Source organism: Physcomitrium patens, chromosome 1 (genome assembly GCF_059467195.1).
Source record: "Physcomitrium patens ecotype Gransden chromosome 1, ASM5946719v1, whole genome shotgun sequence".
Lineage (NCBI taxonomy): Eukaryota > Viridiplantae > Streptophyta > Bryopsida > Funariales > Funariaceae > Physcomitrium > Physcomitrium patens.
In genome coordinates, this window is record NC_143410.1 from 18461446 (window position 1) to 18475927 (window position 14482).

A 14482-nucleotide genomic window follows, 5' to 3' on the forward strand; every position below is an offset into this window, starting at 1 on the left:
ATAATATTATTATAAATCTTTTTTAACTATTATTTTTTAATAATTTTTATTTAATATCTTTTTTTGCATCTATTAGTTTTTAGTAGGAAGAGCCTTAGAAATATATTATTGGATATTGCTTTCTTTGCTAAAAGTGATGTTTTATTAAAGTGCATGTGGTCTACTCTAAGTGTGGCTGGAGGCTCATTTCTATTTGGAAACATGAGCAAAACTAGTATATTTAGTATAAGCATAAAAAAAACCAACAACCATAGATATGGATAATATATTTGCTTCTAATGATGCTTAGAACCAAAATAGAATGGAAGTTTTATCTACTAATTTCTATATATATATATATATATATATATATATATATATATATATCAACAATTAGAGAGAATTATTTAGATTTTTTGGTCAATTCCTAAAAAAAAAATTATTGGATTTGACAATAGTATTTACTAATAATACATGTTAATATTTTAAATCTTGTATTATCTTTAATTGCATTAAAATTAATAGAATATATTAATATAATCATTAATATGTGATAAGATATTTTTAGTTTATTATTATTTTTAGTGATAAATTCAATTACTCATCTTTAATCAAAATTTGTGTAAAATTGGTTTATTTGGAATTTTGCACATTTGTATTTGTAAAAGAGATCATTATTATTTTTTAGCACTCAAATGAAAAAAATGTGTTGTAATTTCTTTCTAACTTATTAGTCTGTGGTTTATTTACTTAAATCTTAATGTAAGTGTTTATCAAGGACATGAACTTCAAAAAAATTAGAAGGTCAATACCTTCTTCTGTCACTCAAAAAGATTAAAAAATCACTCAAAGATGATATAGTATTAAACTAGAATGGCTATTGCTAAAAACAAGAAGATTAGAAAGCCTTGAAAGAAGATTATGGACTAAAAAGGTATTGAGAAGAATAAAGAAGACTTCACTCTTGCTTCCATATATACTATTTAACTACGAGCTACATACCAATGTTCTGTAGGACTTGCAGCATGTATTGACTTTGCAAGACATATCTTAACTTATAAGGCAAGTTTTCTATAGATGTTCCATCATAGTTAGCTTGTTCTATAAGCTACCAATACATGTGACATGTGGCTAATTTGTTGACCAAGTTTTTAATGTGCCAATCAACTATAAACATGTGTAAAGTCCAAATCACATCTATGAAGTTTTTCTAGAAGATATTATGAAATTAATCTACTTTTACCTATTGCTACTTAATCATATAAGTAACTATTAAAATAGATATGTATGTCCATGACAATGATATAGATTTGGAATCTATAGAAAGTTACTTTAGAATACTATTTATGATTTCAAATATTTTTTGTAATTGCTCGATAAATATGTCCTTATTAAATAATTTCTATATCCAAGTATTATTTTTTTAATCTTTTTAAAACTAAACCTATATGCAACATATATTGCAATTCAAAAACAAATTGAGTATTGAACTTAGTATTATTTTTAGGTTAGATTATCTTGGACATATTTGTTGTTTATGGAGTGAATTTCTAATTTAGATTTTGCATATATGTATCTCTTGGCAAATGGTATTGATTTTAGTTATTTAAAAACTAAGTCTATATAAGAATAAAAAATTATTGTGGTTTCTAGTATATTACAAAGCACTTCTTTTATAGAAGTATTTTTAAATTCTTTCACAATAAAGAAAGAATAATTACTTCAAAAGTATGTAACTCTTTACAAGCTTATAACTTTCAACATATAATGATTTTTTTTAATTAATAGAGCAAGGCTACTTTATTAAAGGACTAAATTTATTTCAGTACTTTAATGTTGATAAAAGAGATATAAAATGTCATTTTCTTGCTATAATAGTAAATCATAAGAATACACAATGTAAGCTTAAATGACTATTAAGAAGTAAATTGATTAATATATGGTAGTATTATTATTTGGACCAATGAATATATGTTTGGTTTGCTGAATTGACGAATCCTCTAAAAGAAGATTTAAAGTATTATGCACAAAGTATATAAAAAAAAAAAAATGTTATACATGTCAATATATTATAATCTTGTTCGTATTTTTATATATATATTGTGTATGTTACGGACATCAAATAAGAATATTCTATTAGATTCTAAAAGATTTCAGAATATTCTTAAAATATTCTTATAAGATTTTTAAAAAGTTCTAAAAGATTTTTAGCATATTTTAGTAAGTTCTAAAAAGTTCTGAAAGAATTAAGAAAGTTGTTTGAGAAGCTTCATAAGATTGCTTCATTTTTAAGTAAAATAAGAATTTCTAATGAAGTTTCTTAAAGTTGCTTCATCTTCAAGCAACATAAAAACTTCTTGAGAAGCTTTTTAATACCTAATATATATAGGAATTGAGGTTAAAGAAATTCTTAGTCTTGATAATACATTTCTTAGAATTCTAGCTCACCTTTTTGGTATTGATTTTATACTCATTTGGTTTAATCAAGTTCTTATTAGCTTTCATATTGAAACTTTTTACTTTAGCTTCTTATTTGGTCTCATGTATAATATATCCGTGATAGTTTATCGAGACTACTCTCTTATTAGTACTAGAACTTAATTCTTCTTTTATAGAGATTGGATTATTCTTCTTCTTAAATGCATCCAAGTACTTGAGCAATTGTGGAGTATCCTCCTCCTAAATTGGTATTATTTTAGATTTTTTTTTTTTTTTTTTTTTTTTTTTTTTTTATAAAGACTGGAAGTGAAGACGTTAGTATGGTTGAGTTTCTTAAGTCCAAGTCAGATATTATTATAAATATACTAAATGCATTAGCTCATAGAATTGCTAAAATTGAGGGATTTATTGAAAGGTTTTGTGGTGATGCAAGACTTGAAGCAAGTCAACATGTTGTCCAACTACTTTTTCAAGCTTCTACAGCCAAGGAAGTAGTGGCACGTTGTCAAGGACAAGAACTCGATGAAAGCTAAAGAGTAAGTGAGACTTTTCTCAAAAAGAAATAGGACAAAATAGAAATATGTATATTAAGAAAGAAACTGGAATGGCTATTGCCAAAATACAAGAAAACTAGAGACCCTTGAAACTAGACTAGAAGCAAGAAAGGAGTTGACAAGAGTGAAGAGGGCTTCACTCTTGCCTCTATATATACTATTTAACTAGAAGCCACGTGGCGATGTTCTATAAGACCTCCAATATATGTTGACTTTCTAGGCCACATGCCTTTGCTTGCAAGGCAAGTTTTCTATGGATGGACCACGTAGTTAGCTTGTTCTTTAAGCTTCCAACATGTGTGGCACATGGCTAACTTGTTGACCAAGTTTCTAACCTAAAAGTCAACTATAGACTCCTATAAAGTCAAAGCAGCGTCTATGAAGCTTCTAAGAAGCTTCTCTAGAAAGTATTACACAATTAACCTACTTTTACATACTTTTATCTATTCATATAGGTAATTATATGTATGTCCGTGACATTACTCCTTCTTCTAGGGACGAGTTCCACGAGGAGCGGTGATTATATATTGAGAAAATCTAATATGCGGCGAATTGTATTTGCTACATACTCTGATCTTTGTTCTCTTCGAAGATAGTTGATGGGTCCTCTTAGCCATCGATAGTGTCCCATTCCAGGGCGAGAAGACCACCCTGTTATTTGATCACTGTTGAGGCCTTCATAACTTCCTTCAAATAATACATTTGAAACACCATTAGGAGTCGTTCTTATCTCCAATAATATCACCAAACATCGAGAATCTCTTCCAAGGTCGTGATACCAAACGCGTTGTATCTCACCATCTATTCGAGGAAGAACATGTCGTTCTTGAGGATCTTCATCTCGGTTGCGTCGTCTTGAAGGTTGTGACAATCGCAATGTCTCATCCGGTAAGTCAGCAAACGAAGGTTCTTGAGTTGAATCCGCTGGTTGTTGGCTCTCCATCTAATTAGCGTCACAAATGCAAAGAAGTTACAAACAAGGATAGGAAATTGAATGTTATCTTGCCTCAATCTTGTCTCTTTTATAAGAGAGGTTTTCATCTTGGTTTTGATGGATGTCGTTGATGAAAAACTTTAACTTTAGCTGATGCATTTGCTAGATTCCTGGATGGCTCCCATGTGCGCTCACTAATATCATATCCGCGCCAATGAACAAGATATTCTAGCTTATTTCGGCGCCGCCTTGAGTCTAATATCTCTTCCACCTCAAATTCTTCATTATTATCTACTTCTATAGGAGGCGGTGGCATTTGTCTTCTTCCTTGTATATCCACTGTCTTATATGGTTCAAGAAGAGACACGTGGAATACAGGATGGATCTTCATTGACTCCGGTAGATGTAACCGATATGCAACTGGGTTGATCTGTTCAGAAACAGAAAAGGGGCCAAGCCTACGATAGTCCAATTTGTCACAAGGTCGAGTGGTCTTGATATTGCGACGAAGTAGCCATACCTTATCACCCACGTTGAGTTGTGGTTGCTCTTTACGATATACATCTGCATTTATCTTTTGTCGTTCTTGAGCTTTCTTCAACTGCGCCTTCATTATTGCATGTAACTCTGACAATCGATTTGCCATATCTTCTGCTGCAGGATTATCAACTTTTGAAAAATCAAAAGTATCAAGTCGTGGATGATAGCCATAATTGACAAAGAAAGGTGTTTGTTGCGTGGAGGAATGTACCGTATTATTATAAGCAAACTCTGCCAATGGCAGAAGGTTTGTCCAATCATCTTGTTGGTAGTTGATGGTACACCTTAAATACTGTTCCAAGACTTGGTTTACGCGCTCTGTTTGTCCATCAGTTTGAGGATGGAAAGCTGAAGATAGCTTTATGTCCACTTTTAAAATCTTGAAAAGAGTCCTCCAGAATCTCGACACAAATTGAGTTCCCCTATCCGATATGATATCTTTAGGTAATCCATGATAGCGATAGATATTATCAATGAAAAGCTTAGCTGTTTCTTCACCTGTGATAGATTTTGTACATGGCATAAAATGTGCCATCTTGGTGAAACGATCTACTATCACAAATATAGAATCATAAGATCTTGAGTTTGGAAGATCTGTGATGAAATCCATAGAAACAGAAGACCATGGTTGTTCTGGTATAGGTAATGGCTGAAGAAGTCCGTAAGGTCGATGTCGAGGAATTTTTGATCTTGAACAAATATCACATGATTGTACAAAGTCTTTGACTGACTTCCACATTTGTGGCCACCAAAAATCTCTTGATATGAGTTCCAGAGTCTTATTATATCCAAAGTGCCCTACTGCTGGAAAGTCATGACGTGCTTGAAGAACACGCAAACGTGCTTTTCCTTCTGGAACATATAGGCGTCCTTCAAAATATAATAGATTATTCTTGAACTCGAACTTAGAAGAATCATGAGACTTGGAAGAATTATTCTCGATATCATGAACAAGAGGGTCTGAGGACATACTGGACTGGATTTGCTTGAGAAAAGTTGAATCAACAGTCAATGTTGATTTCACTGCTCGGAGATGAAATTGCTCCGGTTTCAAGAGGACCGTTCTTTGTTGCTCAAAAGCTGCATCTCCTTCTTTTGGTGCAAAATAAGAACGTCTAGACAGGGCATCGGACAAACCTTGTTGTTTTCCTGGCCGATAATTGATAATGAAGTCGAATCTTGACAAAGACATACTCCAACGAGCTTGACGACGATTCAACACGCGTGCTGATATGAAATACTCGAGGTTCTTGTGATCTGTATACACAGTGACTGGACTAGAAGCACCTTCTAGATAATGACGCCATTCTTGAAAGGAATCCACGATCGCAAGAAGTTCTTTATCGTGGATCTCATAATTGATCTCGGCTGCTGAGAATTTTCTTGAATGAAAAGCTATCGGATGAAGTTTGTCATCTGTTCCCATTTGTGATAAAACTGCACCCAAGGCAAAATCCGATGCGTCTGTTTCCATAAAAAATACCTTGGAAAAGTCAACACGATATAAGACTAGTGCAGAGACAAACGATGTCTTCAAGGCTTCAAATGCTGCTTCCGCTTCTTGATTCCATTGGAATTTATCTTTACTAGTCAAGCGTGTAAGTGGAGCTGCAACTTGTGAGAAGTCTTTGATGAAGATCCGATAGTAATTGGCAAATCCCAAGAAACATTGGACATCTCTTACAGTCTTTGGAATCTTCCAATCCATGATTGTTTGGACTTTCTTAGAATCCATCATAAGACCATCATTTGAAATGATATATCCTAAAAAGTCAACTTGAGTAGTGTGAAATACACACTTTTCTATCTTGGCGTACAATCCTGCATCTCTAAGTTTTTGTAATACTTGACGAACATGTATTTCATGTTCTTCAACATTCTTAGAATAAATCAGGATATCGTCTAGGTAGCAGACGACAAAATTGTCTAAGAATTCACGAAATACATCATTCATGAGATGTTGAAAAGCAGCTGGTACATTCGTGAGTCCAAAAGGCATGACATTGTATTCAAAGTGTCCGTACCTGGTTCGAAACGCAGTCTTCCATTCATCTCCTTCTTTGATCCGTACTAGATTATATGCTCCTCTTAGATCTATTTTTGTATAGATCTTAGCTTGATTTAACTGGTCAAGGAGTCCTGATATCAAAGGTAATGGATACCTGTTCTTGATTGTGATCTTGTTGAGTCCTCGATAGTCAACACACATTCGTAAAGATCCATCTTTTTTCTTTACGAATAAAATTGGAGCTCCTACTGGAGATTTTGAATGGCGTATGAAATTCTTCGCTAAATTCTCGTCAATATATGTCTTGAGTTCAGCCAACTCATCTTGCGATAAACTGTAAATTGGTCCAAATGGTGGCTGAGTTCCTTCCTTGAGATCGATTGAACAATCGTATGAGCGATGCTCAGGAAGAATATCTGCATTCTTTTTCTCAAAAACGTCTTGATAATCCTGATATTGACTTGGAATGCCACTTGAAGTCTTTACGCTTTCAGAAATAGGTGCAGCATAAATAGCAAAAGTTGATCCTTCTTTTGCTGCGTGTATAAATGCTTTTGCACCTATAAGTACGGGTTTTACTATACTAGACTCATGGTTTTTTACTTGATTAATAGAACTGTTACTAATGCTCCGAGGAAAATCAAGTTTACGAGAAATCCAATCTATTCGAGGATTATACTTTTCTAACCATGATAAGCCTAAAATTACTGGATTAGAGGGAGATCTAATTATATTAAAAATTACGCAACTACTATGACCATTTATTATTACATCTACAGGAAGTGTTTCGTGAGTTACATCTCCAGAAGACAACGGACGACCATCTATGACTTCTACGTGTACAGGTTTAGTTTTTTGTATTAATGATATTCTATGACATCTAGCAAATTCTTCATCTAAAAAACAAGCTGAGGCTCCTGAATCTATCAAGGCAGAGGCTTTGTAATTATTAGGTCCTAAACGCACATCTATTATAAAACAAGGAGATGGTTCTGAGGAGAGGATAGGACCTTCATTAGAAGTTGTATAAGATTCCAGCCGCACGGTCCCTATTGTAGCTGGACGTACTCGTTTTCTGACATACTGTCTTCTTTCACAGCCGTACTCCTCATTTTGTAGTTACGTCGCTTCTTTGGACAATGTTGAGCAGTGTGCTTAGGTTCTCCACAATATAAGCACAATCCTTTTTGTCGACGACGAGACTTTTCTTGCTCAGTAAGAGGTTTGAAACGTACCGCATCAATTTGCATATCCTCTACTTCTGAAGGTATGTGTTGAGGAGACGTCGGTGTTGCCATTGAATTGTAGTAACGTTGAGGCCCACTTGTGCGACTCTCGGATCGAAATTCAAAAAGTCGATTGTCGCACTTCACAGCAAAGTCAATTGCTTGACTCAATGTTTGAGGATCAGGTAAATTAAGCATCAATTTCTTTACCTCATATTGTAATCCGTAGAGAAATTGACTCACAAGTGCGGCATCATCCCACTTGATATCAGTTGCAAGTTGTCGAAATTGTGAAGTATATAATGTTACTGATCGATTGCCTTGTCGCAAAATACGGATCTTGTTGGTTGCAACACGAATTGCATCATGTTCTCCAAACATGGATCGAAACTCCGCCAAAAAAGCCTCCAAATTATCCAATATTGGATCTCGTCGTTCAAGAAAAGATGAAAACCATGACAATGCTGATCCTGAATGAAGTGTACCAATGAATCTAACTTGTGACCCTGGAGTTGGATAGCTCTGGGGTTGAAGTTCAATCACTAGTTGGACCTGATTGATGAATCCTCGAAACTTGGATCTGGTACCATCAAACTTCTCGGGCAAGGCAACTCTCGGTTCTCTAATACTCGAAGGGTGTTCCATTCTGGGAGAAGGGATATGGTTTGGTACAGATGTTGAAGCAGCCCCAATCATCTCTATATCTTCACTTCCTACCATTCTTGTTGCTCCTTGTGGTGGTAAATTGAGTTGATGCATCGCAAGCATTAACTCCCTCAATTGTTCTTGCATCTGTGCCATTGTACTCTTCATTTCAACAAGCTCTGCCATAGTAGCACTTAGAAAAGAGAAGATGTCTAATAACGCTCAAAACAAATAGAAGAGAGGAATTGATAACAAAGAAAATACTAAGAACAATATCAGTTTAAAAGAGGGTAATCCGCAACTTCTAATGCGCTTATGTCTTATCAAGAAAAAAGGGTAATCCACTCTTAATCAAGAAAAGACAAAGCTCTGATATTGTAAGTGTACTCTTGTCAATCTGTCAAGGACAAGAACTCGATGAAAGCTAAAGAGTAAGTGAGACTTTTCTCAAAAAGAAATAGGACAAAATAGAAATATGTATATTAAGAAAGAAACTGGAATGGCTATTGCCAAAATACAAGAAAACTAGAGACCCTTGAAACTAGACTAGAAGCAAGAAAGGAGTTGACAAGAGTGAAGAGGGCTTCACTCTTGCCTCTATATATACTATCTAACTAGAAGCCACGTGGCGATGTTCTATAAGACCTCCAATATATGTTGACTTTCTAGGCCACATGCCTTTGCTTGCAAGGCAAGTTTTCTATGGATGGACCACGTAGTTAGCTTGTTCTTTAAGCTTCCAACATGTGTGGCACATGGCTAACTTGTTGACCAAGTTTCTAACCTAAAAGTCAACTATAGACTCCTATAAAGTCAAAGCAGCGTCTATGAAGCTTCTAAGAAGCTTCTCTAGAAAGTATTACACAATTAACCTACTTTTACATACTTTTATCTATTCATATAGGTAATTATATGTATGTCCGTGACACACGTCTATCTTAATAAGAAAATGTACCTATTCAACTACGTAAAGAGCCTCAGATTAATCTACTAAAAAATTTTGATGGCACACACTCAAAGTTTCAAGGATTTGTTAACCAAATTTGATTAGTAATTTTTCTACAACTTGAGGGCTATTTAACAAAAGAGTCACAAGTTATTTTAATTAGAACCTTGTTCACAAAATAAGACTTATTTAGGTTTGTTCCTTTATTTGAGAAGATTTCGCTAATCTTAAGAAACTTTGAAGCTTTCTTAAGAGCATTTATAGAAGTATTTGGAGAATATAATAAGGCTTGATGGGCAATAACAAAGATTTGTTCATTATATTAAAGATCACACTTTTTATCAATTTATGCATCTGATCTTAGATAATTAATTTGTGATATCAATTAGAATGAACAAGCTTTTATGAGCCAATTCTATTTAGAACTAAGAGATGTTGTAAAAGACCTATTACTATCATTATTTCATCTTCAAATACTTAACAAAACTATCAACCAAGCTATGAAGTGCAATAATCGATTATTTCAATGCCATCAAGATCAAGGCCTCTAGACTTTGACTAAACAAAACATTAGAAATTCCTATTCTATTCGTTTAACAAATATATTATTTCTACACTCTAAAGTTGAGGATATGTAAATTGATGTAATATTATTCAAACCTCTTACAGCAAAGAAGAAGAAGTATCAATTTCAACAAGGCCTATGTCTATATTAAAGTAGAGAAAGCCATAAATCTAGGAATTGTCTCAAGAAATAACATACAATCAAGACTAGGAGTGTGATTGTTTAAAAAAACAAAGAGGCCTAGCCATAATAAGGACCATGTTGCTAGACATTTTCAATACCTCAAATTCATCAAAGTCTCTTTCTTTCTATCCAACTTACTTATTATTTTATTATTCTTTTATTTTTTGGTCCACAAAAACTTCAAACAAATGCTTTATTAGATTTGGAAGCACCTGCTTGCTTTTTAGATGAAGAATCTTCCAAACTTCATAAAATTTATCTATTACAAAAGTCAAAACCTATATATGTAGAAGTAATATATGATCAACTTTTATCTTCAAACAACTCATAAGACTATACCACTAAAAATATCATTTAAGGATCATATTAGCAAAATAATATTTGATATTATTAGAACTTCATTTAATGCTATCATCCTAAGACTTTTGTGGTTAGAAAGATATAATCTATCTATAGATTGGAGGTATCATAAGATTGACTTTCTTATAGAATTTCTTTGGACAAAACGTATCAAGAAGTCATCAACAACAAAACTTTTATTTTTGAAGCAAAGGCTTTTATGAAGATAGCTAAGAAAGAAATATCATTTATTATTTATGCAACTTGAGCTTGTGATGAAGAAAGCTTACTAGTAGCTATTCCAATGTAGTATAAGAAATTTCAAGATGTCTTTAAAAAGAAGAATGTTGACATATTACCAAAGCATTGACCGTATGATTGTGCTATAAATCTTCAAGAAAGGATTCAATCACCATTTGGCCTAATCTACAACCTATTACAAAATGAACTTTTGGCATTGAAGGATTACATCAACAAAAATCTTGCAAAGAATTTTATTCAACATTCCAAATTTCCAGCAAATATATCAATATTTTTTGTCATAAAAAAGATGGATCTTTATAAATGTATATTGATTATTTCAGCCTCAATAAATTAATGATAAAGAATTTTTATCCATTACCATTGATATTGAGGCTTTTAGGGTAACTCGATCAAACTAAGATCTACACCAAAATAGATCTCTGTGGAGTATATAATTTGATGCAGATTAAAAAAAGAGATGAATGGAAGACATCATTTTGGACAAGATATGAAGATTTTGAATATAATGTTATACCTTTTGGATTAACAATTGCTCCAACTATATTCCAATATTTGATGAATGATGTTTTTCAAGAATTCTCAAACAAGTTTATTCTCTATTATCTTAATAATATCTTGATCTACTCTAAGTCTCTTGAAGAACATGAAGAATATATATGATTAAGCTTACAAAAATTACAAGATATAGGATTATATACCAAATTGAAGAAATATATATTCTATCAATAAAAAGTGGAATTTCTTAGATACATTATATCCAATAAAGGCATGTTGATGGATCTAAAGAAAGTTTAAGCTATAATAAAGTAAGAAATTCCAAAGACAATAAAAGATATACAATATTTTTTTGGATTTAGTAATTTTTATTGGATATTTATTAAGAATTATTTCTAAGTTGCTACTCCTCCCACTTGGTTAATATATAAAGATAAATTAGAATAGGGACCTTAAGCACAAAAGGATTTTTAAGATTTGAAGGTACTTTTTATTACAACTTCAATTTTATTACATCTAGATTTCATAAAGGTCTTCTATTTAGAGACCGATGCTTTTGAATTTGCATTAAGAGCTATACTTTCATAGATGGAAAAGAATAGGAAATTCCATCCAATTGTATTTTATTCTAAAAAATTTTTGGTTGCGGAGATCAATTATAAGATTCACGATAAAGAACTTTTTGTAATTATAGATTCTTTCTTAGAATAGCATCACTTGTTGAAAGATTCTATATATCTTGTGATTATATATACAAATCACAAGAATTTAAAGTATTTCATATTAACTCAGATTCAAAATCACCGTCAAGCTCATTGAAGTATGTAATTATTTTATTTTAATTTTGTAATTATATAGCAATTAAAAAAGTAAGAAAGATTATTAGACGCTTCATTAAGGAGATCATCTCTTATTTTAAAGGCTAGAGAAGTAGCATTTGATCAACAATATACTACTCTTTTGAAGCCAGAACAATTTCATTAGGTACATTTGATGCTATCTATATTGTTGTAGATTGACATATAAAGATATATATCATGTTGCCATCAACTACATTTGATGCTATCTACATTGTTGTGGATTGATATATAAAGATGTTACATTTTTTTCCATGTAAAAAAAGAATTTTTGGGGGAAAAAAATGGCAAGGCTCTTTTTTGATAATATATATCGACATTATGGCCTACTTGATGACATCATTTTTTATCAAAGACATCAATTTATATCAAAGTTTTAAGAATATTTTTTTGAAATATTGAAGATGGATATCAAACTTTTCTTTGCCTTTCACCCTCAAACAAATGATCAAACAAAACAAGTCAATGAAGTTTTGGAGCAATATTTGCAATATACTATCAACTATCAATAAGGTAATTTGATCTTGTATTTATTTATAGCAGAGTTTACTTATAATGATATTCTTCATGCTTTGATTCAATAAGTACCATTTTATTTCAATTATAATTACCATCTAAAGCTAAATTTGTTAAATATATCAAAAGATGAAAATCCAGCAACCAAAGATCTTACAAAACAATTGTCATACCTCTAGACAACTTTAAAGCTCCATGTATAAGTAGCTCAAGATTCTTATAAAGCATCTTTAAATAAATTTAGAAAAGAGTCATATAATTTTTAAATTCGAAATAAAGTATGGCTTCTTTGACAAAATATTAAGACCAATTAGGCTTGCTATATGTTGAATTACAAAAGATTGGACCTATTTTGTATTCAAAAGCAAATCAATCTAGTAGCTTATCAATTGGAATTGCTCACATCTATGAAGATATATTTAGTCTTTCATATTTCTCACTTAGAAGCTTATTCAAAATTAACTATTTTAGGAAGAATACAACCATCACTGCCTTGCATTAAAATAGATAATCATGTGAAATATGAGGTGAAAAAAAATCTTTAATTCTTGATGAAGAAGAGACAAGTTAGTATATTCTATTTATCAATGTAGCTATGATATCATTGAGAGCGTCTGGGAATTAATAGAATATCTAATTAATGTCTTGCAAAAGATATAGGAGTTTCATCAATTCTATTCTCAAAAATTTAAACTTATTTTAGGATGATATTTCTATGAACCTACTACAAGGATGTATATATTGAAGAAAGAAGATATGAAACTAATGCTTCTCTTAGAACTTCGAGTTAGAAGAAGAGATGATATTATAGACATTCAACAAAAAAGATTCTAATAATATTTTTTAAATATTCTATTAGATTCTAAAAGATTCTAAAAAATCTTAGAAGATTTTTAAAAGATTCTTATAATATTCTAATAAGTTCTAGAATATTCTAAAAAAATTAAGAAAGTTATTGGAAAAGCTTTCTAAGATTGCTTCACCTTTAAGCAATATAAAAATTTCTTGTAAAGCTTCTTAATACCTAGTATATATAAGAGTGAAGGTTAAGGGAATCTTCGATCTCAACAACACATCTCTTAGAGTTCCAGCTCATTTTCTTAGTGTTGATTTTGTACTCATCTGGTTAAATCAAGTTCTTGTTAGCTTTCATATTGAAACTTTTTAGTTGAGCTTCTTGTTTGGTCTCATATATAGTATATCTGTAATAGTATAAGTCCATAAATCTATACAAAGAGAATGGTTGCCTTCCTCTTAGGTATAAATTATATGTATTGTCTTCTTAGTCAAAATCTCTTATATCATGCACTTAGAAGGATCAAAGATTCTTAAATATATCACAGGTATACATCTATTAAAAAATATAAATTAAATATAATGCTTATAAATCTTAAAGCTTGAATATTAAGATTTTATTTTAAATAATAAATGATATATATTATAGCAATATATATATATATATATATATATATATATATATATATATAGCTTTGGCATTTAGTTAAAGGTGCACCTATGAATAGTGAAATATCATCTCAAATTAAGTTATTTTTGTTGATGTAACCAACCACTACTTAAGTTATTTAGTTTTTTTTAGAAATTATATTTATAGTAATATATTTTAAAAGAAAATTTTAGATAAAGGTAAAAAAATAAAGATTTTTATTGTATGACTAGTAAACTATTAAATCATGTTACTTAAGAGTTCCACATTCTTTATTTTGTAGCTTAGTTTTTAACTTTTTTATACTTCATGTCTTGTTCATTCCAAAATTTTATTGTTTTATAGATTCTATAATGTTTAGTTATTAGAAGAAAAGCTTTCATTACATCAAAATTGAATTTTAAGAGAATTCAACAAGGTTGCAACAAAGATATCTTTTAATCATGTTGCAAGGTTGCAATATACCAAAATATATTTGAAGAGGGCATTTAAATTAAATAAGTCGTTTTTTATGTAATTACTTAATATTTACAAGGCTTCATACATTA